Raw genomic sequence first — 18,810 nt, 5'->3', positions numbered from 1 at the left:
TGATGATATCTGAACCTCAACGTGAATCTGCCTTGAAATATACGATGATTTTTTTCTCATGGGTGAAATTAATATATGTTGCTTAGATGTAAAGATAGGCTGTGGTAATTAAATTTTTAAATATTCTATTGTTAAATGCAAGCATGGTTAAAAAGGACCAAGTATGTTTCAGTATTACTATTAGGAACTTTCTAATTGTTTTTATGCTCTGAAAATGTGCTTTTTGCTAGAATTATGAATCATATTATATTTTCTACATCATCCTAGAGAATTTTATTCATTTAAAGATGTTGTTATATTCTACTAAGTTTTCATAAGCAATCTTTGCTAAACTACTTTATGGGCTGCTTGTCTTACTGAGGGTTTAACCAGGGTGCAACTGCTCTGTTTTCCACTCTCCCTCTTCACCTTCTCTGTGCCCTTGGGTCTTATTATTATTTCTCTGCTTATGGGCACATCTATAGGAGATGGCAGAAAAAATAAAAATGCATGAAACCTCATCAGTCAGACTGTCTCCTCTGCAGCCGTTCTGGGGGGAAAATGGGGTGAAAATGTTGAAACTCTTGGCTTCAAAGAGGTTTGGGCACAATATGGTGATTCCACCAATGGCTCCTCTATTTACCATGCATGGTTATAACCTAAATTTCATCTTTTTCTGGAATTTAAGTGGCCTTGTCTTTGCTTTGTGTGGTCTATTTATTTTGACAACTTTGCAACAAAATCATTACTGTATCAACTTTTCATCTACTAACAAAAAGCCAAAGAAAAACTTGTAAACTTTAGTACCAGTGTAGCCTTGTGTATGTGGGAAGTGTGAAACACAAATTTTTTGACAGCTATAAAATTGTTCCATAATGAAAATAGGGGGACCTGTAATTTAGTTTTATATTTTTCACATTAACAATAGCATGAGCAGCTAAAAATATAGTTGAAGTCATGCAAGTAGCACTTCTCAATATTATGTCTGAGTTAAAAAAATATTCAGGTTTGTGTTTGGCTATGTGAACATAAACAACCATATAGTAACTTCTTTTCACACCCCATGCCATATTTATAACACAAGCACAGACAGAGTTTAAGAAATCAAGCTTCCCTAGAAAACCATTTGAATAATGCAGGAACCATAATGAAACAAAATACCAAAAATGTTTTAACTCTGAAAGTCTCTACTTTTCTCAAAAACAATATTGTTACGTGTAGAACAAGATTTTTATTTTTCTATAATTGATCTGTGTTGTATGTTTGAACTTTTACTAAAGTATAAATAGCTAAAGAAAGGTGTCTAAATCATCAGTGAACGGCTTGATGGATTTTCACAAACTCCTCAGTCTCATGTAACGAACTCCAAAAATGGAACTTGAATTGTCCCAGAATCCTCATCAGGCTCCCTTCAATTTACCCCTGTCCCCAAGCACCAAAGGTAACCCTCTCTCACTGATCAGTTTTGTTCATTTTTGAACTTTTTATGAATTAATCAAGAGTAGCCAATGTTAACAAGCAGCTTGCATGTTTCAGTGATATTCCCACCTCCTACATGGAAAAGTCTGCGGTAGAAATAGAATATGTTACACAATTTAAATATGTAAAATATAGACTAAAACTTTGCTTGAATAAAATTTCAAAACCACAGAATATGTGCTTATGAGTGAGAGTCTGGCCCTTCTTCTGTTCCTGACAAGACCCTGAGGTGTAGATAATACCCAAAGGAATAATAATAAACAACTGTTGACATTCTCTGTGTTAGACACTCTTCTAAGTATCAGTGAAACATCTCATTTAATTCTCACAATAACCCTATCAGGCAGGAATCCATTTCACAGAGAAAACAAAGAGGAGATAACTTACCCAAGATCACATAGCTAGGAAGTGTTGCAGGAGAATGTGGGCTGGAGGGCCTGTGTCTTCATCCACTAGACTGACTTGCTTCCATGGCATAGCATCTCTCTACCTTCCTGCAGGCAGTGATTGTAATGCAACCACGGAAGAATAAAAAGACTTAGAAACTTGTGAGCACACCTGTTAGGATAAACAAGCAGAAGTTGAATGTCCTTTTTTTGTGAAAGTATGGAATGCCGAGAAAGCGGAGAAAACAAGCTGGCATCAATTACGAAATGTTTTTAGCCTTGGTTACCTGGAATCTTTAATTAACCAGAAGGGGGCAGTCTCATAAAAAAGTAGTTACATGATAGAGAAAATCAGATTAAAGCTAGGAGTAATTAGAACTGCACATATTTCCAGGCCAGTGGTTCCCAATTAGAGGTGATTTTGCCCCCAGGCAGACATATTGCATTTTCTGGAGATATTTTTTAGTTTGCAAGATGGTGGGAGGTGGGGGTGGAGTAGGGGAGGGGAGGGAAGGGAAATGGGGGAGGTGGAGGAGGTGGGGGGCAGGGGAGGGAAGATCAGGTTCAGTGAGAAGCTGGTGACTTGCTACTGGCATCTTGTGGGTTGAGGTCAAGGGTGCTGCTAAACATCCCACAATGGGCTCATCCCACAGGACAGCCCAGCAACAAAGAATTATCTAGCCTCAAAAGTTAATAACACTGAGGATGGGAAACTGGCTTTAGATAATGGCTTAGAATTAAAGTCTTCTCAATTTTTGGAATTGTCTTTTATGCAGAAGAGTGGAAAGAGGAAAAAATTCGCAAGAGGTAGCCCTGAGTGTGGGCTCACTGCGTGTGGTGCTGTGAATGAGCACAAAATCTCACTGGGACTCCTGTTTTTATGTGGGAAATATGATGAGTGATACTTGTGTCAGGTAGCTTTTGTTTAGAATAAATATATGAAGCATCAAGCATAGTGCAGGTACCTGTCAAATTCCAATGTGCCTCAGCACTGTCTGCATTACCAGATGCTCGTTTCCTAAAGATTTATGGCTAGTGGATAAAAATATTTTTGACTTATTTTAACAATTTGACACAAAAATGCAAAATGGTTACTCAAATGAACTTTGGAAAAAAATAAATACATTCATTTATCTGAATAATTTTTAATGCTGAGCCATCTAGTTATTTTTGTGGTAGAAAAATGGGCTAGTTAGACCCCTACTTCATAGGCTAAGTAATTCAGATCAATCGACTGACTAAATCCTTTCTGACCAGAGCTTCCCATCTCTAAAATGCATGATAATCATGTTTGGATTTTGTTAAGGGACAGATTCTGATTTGGCTGGTCTGATGCACGACCTGAGATTTTGCATTTTAACAACCCTCCAGGGATGCCTGTGCCGCCACTAGTCCTGGACTACACTTTGAATAGCAGATCTCTGAGCACAAGAATTGTTAAAGCCCAAATAAGTAAATGGGAAATGCTCTTGGAGATACATGCAGAGTCTATAACACTAGTCGCTTAGCTCACATAATGGTTGAATAGGTACACAGATGCTGGGCTCCCTCTGGGCAATGAAATTCAACTTTCTAGCCTTATATTGAAACAATTAAGAAAATAAGCTCAGCATCTTTTAGGGGGAGAGGGGAAATTGAAAAGGAGAAAGGCAGACATTAAATCCAAGACACCTCAGATACAGCTGACTGTAAGCCCAGGACACTGCACTCCCTTGTCGCGAGCTTAGCCAAGGATCGAAATGCGGTCTTTGTTAAGTGGCTGAACATCAGTAGTTAAAGCTCCAGACAAGAGGAAGCCCAGAGCTCTATAATGAAAACATTCTGTGGCTGCTCAGGCCCCTAAGCTCTGCAAGGAATGGATTACTGTCAGGGGATGTGTCAAAGGGCTTATGTTTAGGGCAATCTAATTACTGTACTTAATAAAGTCCCAAAGCGCTAGAGTTCGACTTCTTGAAATGACTGGGAAGACATTGATGCTTCTTAAGAAAGAAAGGAAGGCAGATGGAAAGGCCAGAGGCCTCTGTAAACCTACTGCACTGTCACCTTCTGAGGTTCCAAATATGGGTGTCCACGAACAGTCCTCAGGGATCTAGATTCTTCCAACTGGTGCACACACACATACATTTCTGAGAGCAGAATCCACACATTTCTTTAGGGTATGAGAATGAGTCTGCTTGTTTCCTGCTTTTCTTTTTCCTTCATAAATTCTGTGGTTCTATCTATTAACAACTAATCAATGCCATCCTGATCCCTTCAGCTCCCCCTCCCCTGGACATATGTCACTACAAAACTTCTATTCTCATTGCCAATGTCAGTCTCCAGGATTCTGTCCTATGGCTCAAACATTCTCCAAATGGTAATCATGTCAGACCACTTGGAGACGCCACTAGCATATCCCTCTGAAAGTTGGACCTTGTGACATCACTTGCTGAATACGGCAAGATTAAAGTGGAAAGACAAAGCGGAGAAGAACTGACCGAGTTAATGAGAGTGACAGAATATGGACATTGACCTGCTCCTTCATCTTCCATCCTTGCTCTCCTGTGCCTGTGCCCTATAAAAAAAGAGATTTTTTTTCTTTATTTGAAAGGGAATTGTTCAAGTACCTTTCATATAAAAAGGTGGGAGTATTTTTTGGGAACTTGAGTTAAAAATGATACTTAACTATAAAAATATTTAATATTTGTCACCTATTCCTACAAATGCAAATAATAGTTATTTCAAAATACTGACCCCTGAAAAAAGTCATGTATTCATGTGGTGAATAGTATAGGCTCAAGAAAAATCTATTATAATATGAAATATAACACACATGGAATGCATTTCCCATTGAAGACAATATTTCTTTCTTACACAAATGTTTCACTTGCCACTGAAGTAAACGGAAGTTCATGAAGGTTGGCCAAACAAAGGGGCACATTTTTTTTTTAACACTGTACAGAACAAAGTGTATTCTACTGCCACTTACCCTTAACTGCAAAGGCTACCACATCTTAGGGACACAGCCAAGGGTCACAAGTGGTATATGTGTTCCCGCAAGAAGCAAAAAGCATGAAGTGACAGTGACACTGAAAATATACATTTACCACTCTATTAAAAACAAAGAGCACAGACTCACATGAGTACAAATTCAGAGTGAGAAGGAGGGAAAGAGAGAGACAGAGAGACAAGAAGAGATCGTGATGAAAATAAATTGTTTTTAGGACCTTTTTCCTCATATTTAACCACAAAACAGTAACATGCTGATCATGAACCAAAATGTATTCAGAATGTCTTGTGTCTACACTATGCAAATAGTACTAAGTTAATTCCAAGTTAAATTCAACTCAGCTCAACAATCTGGATTGGTTTAAAAGTCTCCATTATTCCCAACAGCATTCTAGAAACTGAAAAATTCAATCAAGCTGCTGTTATTTTGGTTAAAGTGGAAGACAATCACATTTATTATTTACAATTGAATTTTAATGACATGTGGTAAGATCATATAGACTTGACTTTTAAGAAAAATTTTAAATAGTGATTTATTTCCCTGAGTCTCAAAAATATCACTGCTCTAGTTAACAGTACATTCCAAAAGGGTATTTAATTAAAATCATCATATATCACATATGACATTGCAATTGTCCCTTTGCAGAAGCAGATTTACTCTTCAGGTGTGCCAGCGGCCCTTAAACAAAGCTGTTATCTCCCAATCTATTCCTTTAAAAAATTATTTATTAAAAATTGTTTTAAGTTGCAAGACAAGTACAATGAATTACCATCTACTTTTCACCTAGAGTTGAAATTGTTACTCTTTTATCAAATTTTTTTCTACTTTTCTCTGTATAGACAGATATGGATATGATATGGATATGGACATGGATATGGATATGATATGGATATGGACATGGATATGATATGGATATGGATAGCAGCACCAACGTGGGTACACATTTATCATATACCTATTCTTCTTCTGTTTGGTGTGTTGAACGATTTGAGAGTTGCATTCACCATGACTCTTCATCTTTAAATACTTCAGCATGTATTTTTAAGAACAAGGGCATTTTCTTACACAATCATGATACAATGGTCAAATTTAAGAAACTTGGCATTGTTACAATACTATTATTTTATACACAGTGCAAATTCAATTTTTACCAATTGTCCCAATATTGTCTTTTTTTTTCAAATGGTCCAGAAACCAGCCCAGGATCATACATTTCATGTAGTTGATAAGTCTTTTTATCCTCCTTCAATCTCAGTCCTTACTTTTCCTCGTCTTTCATCAAATTGATAGTTTGAAAGAGGATGTGCCCGTTGTTTTGTAGAATGACTTTCAGTTTAGGCTTGTGTACTAGTTTCCCTGTGATTACATCCAGTATCATTTTCAAAGCTATGCATAACACTGTTTCCCATAATACCATGTCTCTCCAGAAGAATATAGCATTTCCAAAGGATAATTTATTTATATATATAAAATATATATATGCATATTTATATATATAAGGTAACATTATATAGCATATACATTATAAAACATGTTATAACATATAACATATGATATTTAATGTATATAAAAAATATGTATGTGTATCACCCTCAATCCCAGTAGTGCCCCATTTTGTTAAGTAATAAACACCTCCACATATTCTCAAATATCACTGGGGGTGGGCAGGCACTACTTCCCTGAATGAACAACCAGGCAGATAGGTACAGACAGAATCTGATTTTGTAATTATTTTTCACAATTTACAGCATAAAAATGAATTTCACAAATATTTGCTTCTTAAAACTACTTTACATTTATTTTCCTTTACATTCTAGTTTCCAGTCGGTGAAAATAAACATTTTTTTATTTTAACATATCTCACAACTCAGCCTATTTTCCTTGTGACTCATTGGTTCAAATACTTCTATAGAATTAACATTTCAATTACTCTTTTTGACAGGATATTTAATCCAGAACTCTTCCACATTAATCAGCGGTTGTCTGGATTTTGTCACCTGTTATGGAAGTAAAGCACTGGATACAATTCCATTAACGTCAAAACAGGGAAAGAAGTAAAGAAAAGCAAAGGTGTCAGAGGGGCGATGGGGTGGTTTTGACTTTGAGCTCCATTCAAACAACTACAATATTTGTGGAAAAATAATCTGACAAACTTCAGAGAAATTTGTAGGAGCCCAGAAGTTGGTCCAACACCCTTTTCTGGCCTGCTGCCACTGGTAATAGAGTTTTCTTTTCTCCATTTAACAGATTTCTTAGATCCTGCTTGCATCTCTCCAGTTACCCCATCATGCCAACACAAGGCTGCTGTGTCTTGTGATCATCCAAAGTCCCATACATCCAAAGAAAATCATTTCTAACATAGGTGCAAAACACTTTCCTGGAAGCAAAGTCTATCATATTTTGAGACTTCTATTTTAGAAACTCTTGGTGCATTTCATGAAATATATATACTAGCAGCCTTTCACAATTTCAGCCTTCAGGATTTTCACAAAGAGAGAGTTTGGGCATGTTCAGTTCTAAGAAATAGGTTTTTGTTTACCAAATATATTAATTTATGGATTCAGCAAATACTGATTAAGAATTTACTATATGCTAGGCCGTGTACATCATAGATGTCAGTAGCCACAGATACAGCAGCAAAGTGTCTGCTCTCAAGCAGCTTACATTTTACTACAATAAGCGTTTAATTTCCTAGGAGATTATATTAATCTTGTTGATTATGGTAACAATAACCTTCAGAAAAGCCATCCAGTCACCAGAGTGATTAACCATAACTAGTAATCAAAAGATAACATGAATTAATATGAAAGTGATTTTTTATAAATCTCTTAAGTAAAAAACAATAAAAAGTACTTTAGCAAGTATAATACCAAAAACTAAGTTAAAACTACATTTGCAACATAGCCTACCAAAAATTAGCTAGGATTTTAATGGCGAAAATAAAAAGGATAGATAACATGTTTCATATTACGTTACATTCATATCACATATTGTTTCATATGTGTTATGTTAGCTTACAAATGTTTCAATTCTTACAAAACTGTGGGAGGTACAATTATTACCCATGTATTAAGAATAGAGATGAGGGCTTCCCTGGTGGTGCAGTGGTTGGGAGTCCGCCTGCCAGTGCAGGGGGCACAGGTTCGAGCCCTGGTCTGGGAGGACCCCACATGCCGCGGAGCAGCTGGGCCCATGAGCCACAACTACTGAGCCTGTGCGTCTGGAGCCTGTGCTCTGCAACGGGAGAGGCCGCGATAGTGAGAGGCCCGCGCACCGCGATGAAGAGTGGCCCCCGCTCGCCACAACTAGAGAAAGCCCTCGCACAGAAACGAAGACGCAACACAGCCAAAAATAAATAAATAAATGAATAAATTTATTAAAAAAAAAAAAAGAATAAGGATGAAAGTTTAGGGAACTCAGACTTGCCTAAATTCCAGAGCCAGCAAAGAATTGAGACTCCAGAACTCTTCTAATATGATTTAATATAATACTACAGACTATTACTATTTTTTCACCCTAAGCCATCCCCACCACACTTGCAGATATGACATAGCCATTTGGTGTCCAGTATGGAAAAACACTAGTAGTAACAACAACAACAACAATAGTAAGTAATAGTAGTAGTACAATTGGCAAGCATTTTTAAATTGATTCTATGTATTCATTAATTTAGCTATTCATTCATTCATTTATTTAGATAACAGTACTTTATTGAAGTATAACTTACATACAGCAAAACACAAATCTATAACTCTATTATTTACAACAAATGTATACACCCTTGTAACTGTCACTTTGATCAAGATATAGAAGACTTTTAGGTCCCCACAAGGTTTCCTTGTGCCCCTTCCCAGTCAATCCCCATCCCACTCTCAGAATTGGGCAACTGTTATTCTGTCTCTGGTAGATTAATGTCGGCCAGCTTTTCCACTTCATACAGGTGGAACCATTCAGGATGCCAACTTTCGTGACTGGCTTACTTGTCAGTCAATGTTCATTTTTTTTAAGATTTATTTATCCATGTTGTTGTATCTATCAGTTTGTTCTTTTTATTGCTCCGGTGCATCTATTATAAGAATATATCAGTTTGTCTTTCCATTCTTCTGTTAATGGATACTTGTTTATTGATGGATGTTTCCTTACTACTTGGCTATTATGACTAAGGCTGTTATGAACATTTTTGTATGTTATTTGTGGGTGCATGAACTCCTTTCTCTTTGGTATACATGTAGGAATGGAACTGCTGGGTCATAGGGTAAGTATAGTTACTATGTTAGTTTTTCAAAGGCATTGTACCTTTTCATACTCTGGTTGGCAGTATATGAGAGTTCCAGATACTCCACATTCTAAACCAAATTAGCCTCGGGTGGGTGTGCAGTGACACCTTGTTGTGTGATAATTCATGTTTGCTAAGGTATGGGATGGAGTCTCACATGCTATGAAGCTGAAGCATGACTTCCTTGCCTCATTTAATTAATACCGGGTCCATTTCACCCTCAAACTACCAGGGGAGACAAATATTACTGAACCGTTTTGCAGATGAGAAGAGTATAAGCTGTAATGTTACTTTCAAAGGACAGCATTCATTTTCATCAATCAATGTTTATGAAGAAGTGGTTGTTGATTACACTGAAAATGATTTAGTTTGTGTAAAATAAATAATAAATATATCTTAATACATGGAACAAGATTAACAAGCCATTATATGTTGTCTCTTTTTCTTTATGTATATTTTTTTCCTTTGCCTTTCTTTATTCTGTCTCTTCTACTGAGCATGCTTTCACATCCCCTATCTCCATACCTCCTACTTATCTGATTACCATGTTTATTAGTCCATCTCAAATCCAGTGTCTGCAATGAAGAGTTCAGAACTGCCCATTTCTTTGATAGTACAGTTTTGTAAGTTCCAACAATTCCAAACTTTTGGAATTAATTTTAGCACTCACTGTGCCTTGACTAATATTCAATACATTTTCATTTGTGCATTCCTGATAACTCAGATATCCTCAAATATAAGTTGGATCCTATTTCATACACTTTTTATCATCTCAGAAAGTTTCAGAAAGTTTCTTGTACCTTTAGTGATACTTCTTGAATTCCAAGGCCCTAAGTGGGATACATAGTTCTCTGGCCAAATTCAGAGAGTAACAGTCAATACGAGGCCACGTCTTCATTCACAAATAACACTCCCAATTCCTTTAGTTTCCTTTTAAGAAGGGTAAGTAGCAGTTCCTTTTCTTTCTTTCTTTCTTTCTTTCTTTCTTTTTCTTTCTTTCTTTCTTTCTTTCTTTCTTTCTTTCTTTCTTTCTTTCTTTCCTTTCTTTCTTTTTCTTTCTTTCTTTCCTTCTTTCTTTCTTTTTTCCTTCCTTCTTTCCTTCCTTCCTTCCTTCCTTTCTTTCTTTCTTTCTTTCTTTCTTTCTTTCTTTCTTTCTTTCTTTCTTTCTTTCTTTTCTTTCTTTCTTTCCTTCTTTCTTTCTTTTTTCCCTCCCTCCCTCCCTTCCTTCCTTCCTTCTTTCCAAATTCAGTTACCAGATTATGGGCATGCAATATCTACTTTCAAAGTTGACTCTCTGATGTAGCAAGGCAAATCATAATGAGCCTTTCAGAAAATGATTTGTTTTCCCATATGTCTTTAATTCCACATTATCATCTTTGATTAAACAGCCAACAAAGAGACAACAAAACAAGCTGAGATTTCACTGCATGAGCAGGTGGTCAAGTCTAAGTCTTCATATTGTTCAGTCGTCATTTTAACAGGAATATTTTAACTTATTTCCATTCCAAGGTATGCAAAAATCAGATGCAAAATAGTGATTGCTGTGAATTCTACATTTTAATTAGATGCCTTATTAGCTGGTGATTTTGGGTTAAAAAAACTAGAGAATTTAACACTTTCCCCCATACCTAAGCCTCATCCTCCTTTTTCCTTCCTAATCTTCTCTTGGACAAACTTACTTGGGGATTTTCCTTAAAGTGAATCCCAATTTATGGATTCCTTAAAACATCTTAGGAAACACAGTATCTTGTTGACAATCTAGAATATCCAGACTTCCAAACTTTTAACCTAATATGATAATACATCAATGCATTCCTGTGTGCATGTACGTGTGTGTGTGCGTGTGTGTGTCTGTGTGCCTATGTAAAGAAGGAACTATTCCAGAGATGAAATATTAAATTTTTTATAATGATTTTGCAACCAGCACAAGTATTAAATATAGAAAAATTATGAACTCCTTAAAATTATGATAATATCTTTGAAACCACGTTAATAATCATGAATTCAGTATTTTCCAAGATAATATTCTATATGGAGAGTGATAAAAAGTTACATTTTTTAAACTTTTGCTACCCAAGTCTTGAGAAAAGTTTAATATAGGCACATAGATTGAGAAGTGACAACTGACAGTGTTCCTCTAAGTCAGATTTGCCCCTCCCAGTGGCATTGTACTAAAAAGAGGTGCTGAGTTGTGGCTTATCTTTCCTTAGAAGTTAGTTACTGGTAGACCAGACCAGTGATATGACATATCCAGAAATAAAATTGATATATAAAAATAAGTAAGTTTTGCTGAATTTATTTATAAACTGTAGCCCTTTATAACTACGTTCAGAATAACTATATATGTACAAATTAATAAAATATTTTAACATTTCAAAAGGAACAACTTTTCACTTAAGTTTTATTAATTGTGTAACTTATGTGAAATATTTTCCATATGGAAATTTCAAGTATTACAAAAAATGAGATAATACCCTAAGCCTCCTACCCTAATCTCATGCTCCTCCCCAAAGGTAATGAGTATCATAGCTTTGTTTATTTGATTGCTTGTTTTTTATCATTATTACATCCAAATAATTTAATATTGAATCAAGCAGATTATTTTAGTATCTGGGTCCAATCAGAATATAGAAACAACACAGTAGGTTAAATAGGGAAAGTTTGCTATAAAAACACTAAATAGAATACTACTCAGCCATAAAAAAGAATGAAATAATGCCATTTGCAGCAACATGGATGGACCTAGAGATTATCATGGCAAGTGAAGTAAGTCAGAAAGAGAAAGACAAATACCATATGATATTACTTATATGTGGAATCTAAAATATGACACAAATGAATTTATCTATGAAACAGAAACAAACTCACAGACATAGAGAAAAGACTTGTGGTTGCCAAGGGTGAGGAAGGGTGGGGGAGGAATGGACTGAGAGTTTGGGATTAGCAGATGCAAACTAGTATATAGGATGGATAAACAACAAGATCCTACTGTATAGCCCAGGGAACTATATTCAATATTCTGTGATAAACCATAATGGATAAGAATATGAAAAAGAATGTGTATATATATATATATATATATATATATATATATATATATATATACACATATATATACATATATGTATATATACACACATATATATACATATATGTATATATATATATATATATATATATAAAATGTGTCCAGTATACAGATTAAAAAAATTAAAAACACTAACTATAGTAAAGGAGTAAGTATAAGATCTAAGGGAAGTCTACAAGATACTGTAGGGCTAAGGGAGAGTATCCCAAGAAGGACAAACGTGGAAGGAGTTTAAACCTTAGAGGAGAAAGTATGATTCAGCCACCAGATAACAGAGAAGTTCAGTAGTTCAGCTAAACCACAACAGGTCTGGAGATTCTGGGTAAACAATAGGTAAGCCTCTGAAGGGCAGGTGAGGGAGCAGGTGATGAGGAACTGGGTGCGTGGGCACGCAGTAGGAATCCAGGTGCACAGGGACTTGCAGAGGGAGTGGAAGCTCTGGGTGGACTCCACAGCCCCCTGGCTGCACACAGGCTACGTGTGGACTCACAGGAGAGGCTGCCCGGGATATGACCCTCTGCATCACAGGTGCTGCATGCAGACAGTGTGGGGACTTTGGTTTCTGTGTTGAGAGGAATGCAGGAAAGTGATCACCAGGCAGAGGTGCCAGGTCACAGAGGGATCATGGCTGGATCATGGCATGGCTCCACTGGATGTCCTCACACACCCACCGCCACCACCTCCTCTGGGGAAACTGCAGTTACCCTCTTCTTCCTGCAGTGTCTCCCCAGCACACTCTGCCGAGAAATTTAGCATCATGCTCACTTTGAAGGGGAAATGCTTGAACAAATCCTGTTCATCACAGAACACATATTGAAAGGTATATTCATTGATGAGAGACAAATAATTGAAAACAGTTCTCACCCTTGACTACTCAGCTTCCATTTGTTCTTTTCTACACACGATCTCTCCTGCAATAAGATGCAACTTTCCTTTTTACAAGTGAAGGTGTCATTCTTCCCCCATATAGGAAGACACACAGTCCCAATGATGGATGCAATGACAGTGTGTTGTAAGCTGTATTAATTACTCCTCATATTCAGTCACATATTTGTCTCAAAATATTCTGTAACCCAAATTTAAATTACAATTATTTATTACCTCCAATAACTCCAGTTATTTATCTCCAATAAATGTATTAACTTCCTATAACTTGTATATGAATTTTTTCATATACAACAAGGAGAAAGAAGAGAATGAGTCATATATGCAAGTAAACATATGCATGTAACAAGCATAAAGCACTTTTGCAAAGTTACTACAGCCCTCATTTCTGTAAGTGGCCACAAGGTCATAACTGATATCTATGGCATATTCATCTACCATCCCCATATTTCCCTTGACCTCAGCCAGAACCTCAGCTGTTCTGGGTTCTTTACTTGATGCAGTGACCCAAATCTTCATTTCTGAAGGGTCTGAGTCCTTAGTCATCCTGCCTAATATCAGTTGATACAGTTTTCCATAAACTTTTACAGCTTGATGTGGAAATGCTAAGTGGCTCCCTGGAGATCCTGTGAATTTCAGACATAGTTCTCTTTGTCTTTATTGTACAGCAGTAACCAGATTTACCCCTTACCCTTAGTAATCAAAATCATCTACTAGGTTTCCTCCTTTTTAGCCCACCTCCCTTTTCTCTTTCTTGGATTGGTGGCATAGGGAACTCAAAATGTCCAGGTGGAATTCTCATCTTCCAATTTGGTGGAGCCAAACACCCTTGTGGTTTAAAATCACCAGTCCAGCAGACCTCAAAGTTGCCAGGATGGGAAGCAACAAATTTGCAAGGGGTTATTAGGTATAATAGTGACAGTAGCCACTTTCACTTCCACCCCTTGATTCTGGCTACAGGAAAAAAACTGCTGTGCAATGGTCTCTGATTCAAAGAATAAACTCCACTCCGTAAAACAGAACCTCACCCTTTCATAGTGTTATTTCCCAACTGACACCATAACTGAGTCTTTAACAAGCCATTTCATCTTTCAATTAGGTCAACTGCTTTGGGGTGATGAGGTACATGGTAAGGTCAATTGATTCCCAGGAAGGAGCTTGCTGCACCTTCTTTGCTGTGAAATACATTTCTTGATCTGATGCAATGCTATGGGGAACACCATGATGGTGGATCAGGCATTCTGTGAATCCACGGGTGGTAATGTTAAAAGAAATATTACTAACAGGGAGACAAATTCATATCCAGAATATTTGTCTATTCCAAAGAGGACAAATCTCTGATGCTTCCATAATGGAAGAGGGCCAGTGTAATTAGCCTGCCACTAGGTGGTAGGGTGGTACCCAGGAATGGTGCCATATTGGGATTTCAATGCTGATCTCCAATGTTGGCAGATTAAACTATAGATTCGGGGTAGCCAGTTCAGCCTTAGTAAGAGGAAGTTTATGTTGGGTCTATGCATAGCCTATATTTCTACCATTGTGGACTTTTTGTTCATGGGTCTGTTGAGCAAGAACTGGGTTGGTTGGGGAAAGAGGCTGACTGATATCCACAAATGCATTATTTTGTACACTTATTAAGCATCTGCTCTGCAGTGGATATCCTTTGATTAGTGTTCACATAAGACAAAAAAAATCTTCACATTCTGTGTCCATTCTGAAAGGTCTACCCACATACTTCTTCCCGAAGCATATTTGTTACCAATCTTCCCATCTTGTTTCTTCAAAGTCCCTAATCATTGAACTGAACTATCAGCAAGTGACCCATAAATCAGTATAGATCTTCATTTTGGCCAGCATTCACTTCAGACATAGTGGGCAACTAATGTACTCCATAAAATAGACTTCTGCCTCCTAGGAGGATTTTTCTTCACCACTGTTCTTCAGGATAACCCTGGAATGGGGCTGTATTCCCATATCAATTAATTCAGTCTAATCCAGTTTTATATTTCTTCCTTTTTGGTCCAACACCTTTGGAGATCTTTCCCACACATGTTCCCCAGGTTTCTGCCAAAACATGTTAGCAAATTCTCACTTCTTTTTCCCGGGTTACAGTGTCTAATTGTCACCCAGAAGCATGCCGAGATTTGACCCTAGCTATGAGTTGCTTTTTTCTTTATTCAGTGTTTGTTTCACTGCTGTAAACTTCTGACAATTTTCCAGAGTTCTGATAAAGTTGATTGTGAACGTTTTTGCTCAATTGTTTGGTGTTTCTCCATCATTTTCTTTGATGTCACTCTACCAGTGAGCTAGCTTTACTCTTTACAATGTTCAAATTATCCTCAATTATTTTCATTTTGCCCCTTTAAGTTAACACATGTGTACCTCTGAGTCTCAGTTTTCCTTTGAGAATTAGAAGTTATATTTGTATGACACTTAGCACAATATTTAGCATGAAGAAGTTCAATAGCTCCCCATTACCTGGTAATATCAGGTCCCCTTCATGATTTGTACAGTTACTTTTCTTCCTGAGTCATTCAACACATATTTACTTATCACCTCCTAGATGCCAGTCACCCTGCTAGGAATGGGAGCTATACTAGGGAACAGCATACAACCCCTGCCTCAAAGTGGTCTGTACACTAATGACAGAAAGTCAATAAATAGGCAAGTGCCATACTCAGAAGAAGAAGGGTAGAGCATTAGTAGAAAGCCCCACAGATAGACTTGGTACAGTCTTGAGGGAGATTAGAGAATCCTTTGTAGAGAAAATGACATTTGAAGATAATAGTTTATAGAAAGTACACAGGCTATATTTTCTAAAATGAACAGAAAAAAAAAAGTAGATTTTAGCCAATTTAAGGTAAAGAAAGAGGACACTTCAGGAATAGGAAATGTCATGAGCAAAGGCCCAAAGAGCATGAAATATTTGGGAAACTTCAAGAGGCTCTTTAGTTCTATACTGAAGAATTTGAGACTGCAGAGAGGAGAGACTACAATCAATGTTTTAAGGAAAAGGACACAATCATATTTTAAATATTTGTTAGACATTTTAAAAGACCAACCATTAATTAATCCACAGAGAAAATATTACCTAGTGCCAAGTAATAGAAATTATAGAGGCCATATTCTATTTATGATGCTATGAAACTAGAAATTATTAGAAGAATAGGTTTCAAATCTATCCACTCAACAAAAACATTCTCCCATGTATAATTTTAAGTGTAAGGAGAAAATTAAAAATGGAAATCAATTATCATTTAGAAATAAATGTCAGTGAGTGCAATACATACTAAAACGTTGTAGGCATGGCCAGAGCAACACTCAGAGGCATTTAGAACCTTTAACACATTCATTAGAAAAAATACTAATAAACAAATAAGAATCTAGGAAAAGCAAAATTAAGTTTTTAAAAGGTAGAAGAAAGAAATTTCAAAGGATAAATATAAAGTATTTTGGACTTGATAAATAGAATGAGAGATATTTATAAGATTAGAACAAATTGGAATAGAATATATAACCTTATGTTAATAAATCTAAAACTGGATTATTTTTAGCAAAAATATGCATCTAAACAACCAAATGCATCTAAAGAAGTATCTGTATGAATAAATAATAAATTTAAAGAAGAGTGTGCAAAAATCATAAATAAGAAACTGATATAAAAAGACAAACAATTGAATTTTTAAAATGGGCAAAAAACTATGATCAGAAATTTCACAGAAGAGGAGCTGGATAGGACCAATAAATCCATGATGAAAATGATCCACCTCACTAGTAATCAAGTAAATGCGAAATAACACAACACGACCATAGTGTTTGCATTTGGGATTAAAAATATAAAAGAAAACGTCTAGTGGAGTTCAGTATGGAAATCAATTCCAGAGCTGGGTGTCCCCCAGTGCTCTTGTTTATTTCTTTGGTCAGGCCCATCTCTCTGAGTAAGTTTTCCAAGTCTTCCTCAGTCTTGCATGAGTGGCTTCCCAGCCCTCCAGTTTCTTAAACATGCTTATATAGGTTTAATTTATACATGGAGTCAAGCTCAGACTCTAATAATATATAACTATGAGTAACAAAGTACCCACCTTTTACTCTTCATGGATTAAATATTCAAATAAATACCTCATGAAGTCCTTCAACATATATTTTCAATGAGCCTATTATGTGTGAAGTTCTTTCTCAGGGCATATATATGATGAGCATGCATCATATACATGTATTAATTATTGAAAAAAATACCTAAAATGGTAGTCACCCTCCTAGATGGTTTCCAGTAGCCCCTGGTGCTTGGTCTTCATGCCCTTGTGTGGTCCTCTCCCACATTCAATCAGGGCTGGTCATGCAATCAACAGAATATGGAGGAAGTGACATTGTCACTTCTGAGGTAGGTCATATAAAGCACTATAACTTCCATTGTGGTCTCTTGGATCACTTTCTCTGGGATAACCAGCCACCATGCTCTGAGGCCACTCAAACAGCCCTCTGGAGAGGCCCTCATTATGAGGCACTGGAGCTTCCCATTAACAACCAGCCCTTCCTTACCAGCCACATGAATGGCTGACCCTCCAGCCAGTGAAGCCTTCAGTTGACTGCAGCCTGGCTGACACCCTGAATGTAAACTCAGGAGAGACTCTGACACAGAACCACTCAGCCAAGCCATTCTTGAATTCCTGACCCAAGGAAATGGTAGGAGATATTCAATAACTATTGTTCCTTTAAACTAAAAAAAAATTTCAAGGTAATTTGTCACGTAACAATACATAACTAAAACATCTATGAGTGCTTATTTACTTCAAATTTAATGTCTATTTCAAGTAATTTTTGATGTGTCTGGTTTTCTGGTATGAAATGCAAAACATTCTACGTTCACACAGCTGATGATGGTCTTCGGCAAAGATTGATAATCTAGGAAGAAACCTTCCTTAAACAACTCACCTCAGGAATAGATATATAAACAGAGAAATAATTCATTACTGAATATTTCTTCTCTGCTTTGGACACTAATCATCATTGGGAAGTTAAATAGTACATATACACATGGATAGCAAGTAGTTGAGTTCTTTACATGAGTAAATGGCAGTTTCCAGAAGCTGTCATTATGCCAAGAACAGGTGAAAGCCTGCAAGGGGTTTAGACAGGAGCATTCAAGGAGCATACTGTGATTCTGATAATAAAGAAGGTTTCATGTAACAAGCATTCTTATAAAAGGAGCCGCTGTTTTAAAACTGTTCTCAGGTTAGATATACTAAGCTCGATGGCACTCTAAAAGTCCAAAGCCACCTCACCTGTATTAAGTATGGCTCTCCTCAATTCTGCAAATAAGATTTACACGATCTTTGTTTCTCCTCTATGTCTCTACTACATTCCCATTTATGTTCTTAATTTCATTTTTGTTTTTTCCACTGCCCAGACATTTTTTATTATATATAAACAATAAAAACAATTTAAATATGCAAAGATGACATCCAGGTGCTAACACAATACATAGTCACAATTAGAAAAAATAGGGTAGTTCTGGTTCTACAAGAAACTTCCCTGCTGCCAGAATCTGAACATATGATTCTCCCTTCACTCAAGAAAAACTACTTAATAAGAAAAAATAAGTCACCCCCAGAAAGTCACAGCAAGATCCAGGCAGTCTTCATTATATGAGGCCCCTTGTCTTTGGATGTGACTGGCTATTGTGGGATTCACGCAGCACTCTGGGTCGATAGTGTTTTGTTAGGATCCA

The sequence above is a fragment of the Balaenoptera physalus genome (genome assembly GCF_965194825.1).
Source record: "Balaenoptera physalus genome assembly, chromosome: 16".
NCBI lineage: Eukaryota > Metazoa > Chordata > Mammalia > Artiodactyla > Balaenopteridae > Balaenoptera > Balaenoptera physalus.
The sequence above is the reverse complement of the archived record's forward strand: the minus strand, read 5'-3'. Positions refer to the sequence as shown.